Below are 7,346 nucleotides of genomic sequence, written 5' to 3'. Positions count from 1 at the left end.
TGGAAATGGCGTGGATGTTGGGAAGAAGAAGGGGAGTTGGGATGGGGCCGGGTCAAGGGAAATGGGGATTAAGGAATGGGCCTGAAAATAAACAAATAAAATGTGGGCTGGATGTTTGGGCTTGGGAATTGGGTTGGAAAGGGAGATGGGAATTAATGGGGCTTGGTAGAGGAGTGTTGGATGGGTCAAGGGATTAAGTGTTGGGCCGAAGTAGGAAGAAGGAGAGTGGGTTAGATTTAAAAGAGGGCCAACTTTAGTTAAATAAAACAAAATTAAAAATTGGCTAATCCTTAAATAAAAAATGAACTTGTATTAATTAATCAACGAGCTCCCCATTTAGTAATTTGTTTAAATTGTAAAAATAGTTATTTAAATATAACCATATTAATTTAATAGAATACTTACTAAACTTAACAATATTACTATTTTTTCTCTTTTATATATATGTATATATATATATATATATATATTTGAATAATCATAAAATATACTAATTATATACATAACTATGTAAAGTATATATTATCGAAAATTATGTTAAAACGCATTCGAAGTAACATAAAATTCATGTATTATATTATATTTGTAAAATTTGTAAAACTAATTAATTTAAATTATTTGGAAAATTTAGGAAGCTCGATAATTAATTTATCCCGACGCGGGTCAAAAATTGGGTGTCAACAAGTCTAATTCGAGTTTGCGTTGACTTTACAGATCTCAATAATTCATGCCCTAAAGATGAGTTTCCTCTTTCCATTCCAGAGTTGATGATTGATGCCACCACTGGTTATGAGGCAATGTCGTTCATGGATGGTTCTTCTGGATATAATCAAATCCGCATGTCACCAAAAGATGAAGAACTCACTGCATTTCGCACGCCAAAAGGTATTTATTGCTACAAGTGATGTCATTTGGTTTAAAGAATGCTGGCGCCACATATCAAAAGGCTATGTAAAATATATTTGATGATTTGCTCAATAAAAATGTTGAATGTTATGTTGATGATTTGGTAGTAAAGTCGAGGAAGAGGGGTGATCATTTGAAAGACTTAAGGATGGTGTTTGAGTTACTCCGAATATATCAACTAAGGATGAATCCATTGAAATGTGCCTTCGGAGTTACTTCCGGCAAGTTCCTTGGCTTTATTGTGAGACATCGAAGAATTGAAATTGATCAATCCAAAGTCGATGCAATATCAAAGATGCCTGAACCTCGAGATATCCATGAGTTAAAAAGTCTCCAAGGAAAGTTAGCCAACTTGAGAAGGTTCATCTCAAATCTAGCGGGGAGATGTCAACCATTCAGTCATCTCATGAAGAAAGGTGCTCCTTTTAATTGGGACCAAACATGTAGCGAAGCCTTTAAAAGTATCAAATCGTATCTAGCAAAACATCCGGTTTTGGCAGCCCCTATACCTGGAAAACCATTGATACTCTACATTGCAGCACAAGAAAGGTCTGTAGGAGCCCTGTTAGCTCAAGAGAATAGTGAAGGCAAAGAAAATGATCTTTATTACTTAAGTAGAACGATGACGCAAAATGAGCTAAATTAATTGAAAAGTTATGCTTGGCACTGGTCTTCTCAATTCAAAAGATGAAGCATTATTTTCAAGCTCATGTTGTTCGCCTTATTTCTAGAGCAAATCCCATCTCATTCTAGAGCCCATCTATCCTGTCCATCAACTTGTCAATTCGAGATTCTCGGTGTTGTACATGCTTCGTCAATCCTTCAACCAACTTCGTCAGATTTGCGAGTTGTTCCTGAAGAGAGGAAGCAGCAGTAACCATCGTTTGCATGATCATCGGAGATGCAGGAGAGTAACATGGATTGTCGCGTAAGTTAATTTTCAGTGGACTCACGTTACACGATGTACATGGAGATGATTCATAAGTTGAATCACAGTTCTCCCTTGTGGTAGAGTTCTTGGAACCAGATTGCTCAAGTAGAGCCAATGTCTTCTTGATCTTTACAGCAACACTACTTCCTCCTTCTAGAGCATTTGTGGAGGAACTTGCTCCTTTTAGAGTCGAAACAAAAGACCCAAAAACAGGAGTTGATGCAGACGAAACTTGAAGCGTTTGTTGTCCTAGTGTAGCAGCCTTGTTTCTCGTAACAGCTCCAAAACTTCCAAAGGTAACACCAAGGATGTCTTCAACTTCAGTAGAGAATTTGGAGCTAGTGACCTTAGAGGCGGTTGATCGAGACTTGTTGTTCATGGAAGTCATCTCGATATTCTTTGACGTTTTGAAAAGTTGAGATGAGAGGTAGAGATTGTCCCACTGGGCGTGCCAGAATTTGTAGACAATAAAATTCGCGTCGAGAAAACAATAATCAAGAACGGAAAATTATAGCAACAATCAATTTTATTATTTCAAATGCGAGTGTTACAATCTCTATAATTCCTCTGAATTCGCCTTTTCAAATATAAATTCAAGGGCTTTGAAGCTTGGTCTTGAATCTATGATGAACTTGAACTTTATCTTGATATTGACTTTTATTTGAATTCAAGGGCTTCGAGCTTGTTCTTGAATTCGGTGGTCTTGGTCTTGATCGTTCTTGAACTTGAATGCTTGAATTCTTAAACTTGTAGCTTTGTAGAGAATTAAATGGCGTTTGTACCACGGAGTTTCTCTAGCTTCTTGTTTAGATTTTTCTGTCTCTTTTCTGAATTATGAGGACCCCTATTTATAGTTTTTAGAATAGAGGAGTTGCGATTGGAATAGGATTCCGTTCAGCCATTCAGATTTAAGTGACATGGCATTTGGGCTTTATGGAGTGGGCTTGTCATCTTTGACACATGTCATGATTCTATTGGTTTTCTTATTTGACTTGGCATGCCACATCATCTGCACACGTGGCGCCAAGATGGGCTCTAGAATGAGATGGGATTGGGTTTAACAAATTGGGTTCATCCAATGTAGCTCAAATCAATTAATTTAGACTTTAATTAAATCCATATTTATTGGACTTAAATATTTAACTCATATGTATATATATGTATAACTTCTAACCTTTTAATTTAATAATATATATATAACTCCTAACATTTCATATTCATAACCTTCAAATTATTTGACGTAAAAAATTATAACTCCTAAATATTACATCTATAAAAACCCACTTTGAGACATGTATGATGATCATTTTGTTTTTATTTTTCTTATTCTTCATTTTTTGTTTCTTTGATTTATTAATTTTTTGGTCTTCTTTGATCTGATTTTTGGAGGAGAGGGATGTATAATGAAAAATGTTAGATATTTTACATAGTTTGATTTTGTGAGGTAAAATAATTTGACATGTCTAATTATCATTATCACTTTTGTTCTATTGTAATTATACATTTAATATTATTAGTTTGGATTGTTGATGATACAAATCATATTTTTTTTAATAGAAAATATAATTTGTTCATTTTCTCTTTTGCTTCTCTTTGTACTTTTTTTAGATTTTTTTTCTTATTCTTGTAGTTTCTAAAGACACTGATTGTTTTTATTCACTTAGGACCCGTTTGGTAGGAAGTATTAATCAAAATAATCCATGGATTAGAATATAGTCCAACAAAAACATTGTTTGGTTACTTTATTTTACCTAATCCATGGATTACTAATACCTCATACAAGGTATTATTTTATCCCTAGGAAAGGGAGGGATAGCTAATCCAAGGATTAGCAATCCTTGGATAAGACCCCTAATGACTAAATTATCCCCAAATCTTTTTTCCTTTTTTTTTTTTGTAATTCATGTTCTTTTTTATTTATATGAGAATATTTATAAATGTTCGTTCAATTCTCCAAATTTATTCCATGTAATTTGATGATTTCACAAACTAATATTTTTTTCTCCATGTTTGAGTTGTTATATTGGGTTGATTTTTTGTTTTTTTGTTTTTAAATGTAGTTCGTCAATTGACCACGTGAACTATTTTCTTTTATTTTTAAAATAAGCTAAGCGTATTTGAACAATTTAAGTAGCCTTAAATTCATGTTAAGTTCAAGGTATATTTGACCAACAAAAAATTAAAAATATACCATGTGACATATCACACCTCAAAATTAATAATATTTTTATATATTTTTTTTTAATATTTAACTTGACTAGTTAAATGAAACATAATCTCACAATAACTAAAGGGTATAATAGGAAATAAACTTTTTCTAAAGTTTTAAACCAAACATAAGACTAGGTAGGAAATAATGAACCAAACACTTGCTAAAAAATAATCCCTGCATTACTAAACCATGCATTACTAATCTATCCATTACTAATCCATGCATTAGTAATCCCTGCATTATGCATCTTTGTACCAAACGACCCCTTAGTAAATTTTGAAAAATTGAATTATGTTATGTTGAGAACATGATCCTTCTTCCTCTTCAAATCATATATAACTAAATATTTTTAATATTTTTGCTTGATTAGTTAACTATAATTTTATGTCTTTTTGTTGTTATTATTGTAAGGATTGTTTATAGTTCTCCGGTTAAACCTCCAATGCAATAAGAGTTGATTGGTTCCTTTATCGGCTTAATTAGTTAATTGAAGAAACACCAATATATCTTATTTTTAATTTCGTCTAACAATATTTTCCTCCTCACTAGCTATAGAAATGTTATACAAATATATAATAAATATTAGCAATAAAAAAAGTAATATATCACATCTCAATATAAAGTAATAAAATACGAAATATTAAATACAAACATGTTATATAGATAAGAATCAAATAAATCGATTCCTCTTACAATTTTGTAAAAATAAATAATTTTAACGTTGCATTATTTATTATATTATTTATAAGCCAAAAAGTTGTTTCACAATTTTTCAGAATTTAATCAACAAAAAATTAACTATTTTTAATTTTATTTTAAAACATCCATTGGATTACTTTTTTTTACAATTTTAAACTTTTTCTATTCCTTCTGATTAACTTTTTAATTTTATGTCCCTTTTTAAATTTGTTTTAATTAATTTTTTTCTCAATAGATTTCTCTCCTATAATACAAAATAAGAGAAAAAATATATATTGTTCAAAATAATAATAATTACTAAAAATAATGTTTATTAGTAGAAGCATAGTTAGAGACTTTTAATTAATTTGAAATTTCTAAAATGAGGTAAAAACAAAATATGTCATATAATAAAATTAAACCATAAAAATGGTAGAGGATTTTACTTAAACATACTTTTGTTTATTAAAAGAATATGTAAATTTTTTTTACTTTTTCTCTTATTTTTATATATTTATTTTAATTTAATTTTTATCATAAACTCACACTTCTTCATCTTTCATAACCTCTATACTTAATTAATGCTTATTAGTAATACCTATAACTTCCAACTTTATACCTTCATAAGCCCTAATTATTTAATATTTAAATTTGTGACATCTTAAAAGCACATTAAAAGAATATTTCTAACTAAATATATTTATGTTTAGCTTAATTGTCCTCTACTTTAATCTTGTTATGCAAAACCTATCGACAAAGATTACTTTGTGTAATTATTTTTACTTCTAATAAGAATGATACAAATAAGATATATAAAAAAGAATAATTGATTTTTTTTGCATAAAAATTATAAGAGCAAGATCATTAATAAAAGTCAGACTAAAAATGATTCTTGAAAACAGTAAAATGTATTTGTAGATACGCTTAGCGGCGGGAGATAATCAAAATTATTATGAAGTTATTTTTAAATTTTCAATAAAATACGAATCATGAAAAATATAATAAAAATTAATCAAGAGAATTCATTTTGAACATTTTTCATAAATTAATAAAAAGCTAAAGACAAGCTAACTTGATTATGTAAAGATACAATGCTAATTGTTACTGTTTTAAATTTTTTTATAAATTATTAAAAATACTAAAGACGAGCAAACTTGATTCTCTTAATTACGATGCTAATTGTTAGTGTTTTCTTAATGGAATTAAATAAGCAAGGACTAAAAAATGAAAAATAAAATAAGAAAAAAGGGAGACTAGAAAAATAGCATTGAAATAAATTTAATAAAAATGTAGAATTATAGAAGAGAATTTATCAAGAAAAAAATTAATACAGATAATTATTTCAAATATACTTATTACTTAACCATTCATCCTCCATTATAATGATTCTAAAATTTACTTAACTTTTTCTCTTGCACTTTGGTTATATAAAAATATTAGTTATCGTTAATAATTATTAATATTCATATTATTTTTGAATAATTTTTTCTATATTTACCTTATTTAGAAAAAATTCAAGAGTCTAATTATAAGTTTTTATTAGATATTATAAGATTTTTTTTAATCTTAACATAAAATCTTTTATCATTCATTTATAATTGTTCATTTATTAATTATTTTATTATGTATTTTAACAACAATATATCTATTTTATGTTAATTCTATATCACTAAAAAATTATTTTACCGAAGTGAAATCACGTATCACCCATTTCCTTCCAAAGAATCAACATATAGAGAGAAAACTTTAAATTTAATACACAAATATTGAAGTACTTTTTAAGTCTTCAAATTGTAGGTAGCTTATCTATTACAAATAATTTTTCATATTTCTAAGATTGTTTTTGGATTTGTTACTATTTAATTCTTTTGATATTTTTAAAAAAATTGAAAGACTAAAAATCTCACTTTAAATTTTTAACAAAATATCAAAGTTGACCATATTTAATTTTGAGAACTCATTCAAATGGATAATAAAGTCATAAATTCTTAATTACATATTATAACTAACATAAAAGAATAGGTATTATTCAACCAAAAAAAAGTATAGGTATTAAACCGTACTGCTTTTTAAGGATATTTATTTTTTGATAAAACTAATTTATGAATTGAGTTGAATTTACAAATCTAAATGATAAATTTATTAGCTAATCTATTTAAATTTAAAAATTAAAAAAAAATGAAAATTTTTATACATCCGCATAGCACCGCTAAATTTACTAGTTAATTAATAAATGAAAGGCCACACTTATCCTATTATTTTGGACAAATATTCAAGAATTATTTTGGACAAATATTCAAGAAGGCATGTTAACAAAACCTTATCAAATAAAAAAAAATCAAGACATGTAATGACAAAATATAAACCCATACCACATATATTCAATGTTATGGCAAAAGTTTAGCTTGGCAAACAATGAAAGGCCTTTTTTTAAAAAAGGAATCACAAACAAAATCTTGTCAACTTAATATGCTTTAAAGACAAAGGCATGAACAAAGGTAACATCTTGGCGTCGAACATATTTAAAAAAAGAAAGGGAATGTTTTACAACTAAATATGTTCCACACCAAGATTTTACCTTTCTTTTTTTCTTAAAAAATTATATATATATTATATATA

The sequence above is a fragment of the Solanum pennellii genome, chromosome 3 (genome assembly GCF_001406875.1).
Source record: "Solanum pennellii chromosome 3, SPENNV200".
Classification (NCBI taxonomy): domain Eukaryota; kingdom Viridiplantae; phylum Streptophyta; class Magnoliopsida; order Solanales; family Solanaceae; genus Solanum; species Solanum pennellii.
The sequence above is the reverse complement of the archived record's forward strand: the minus strand, read 5'-3'. Positions refer to the sequence as shown.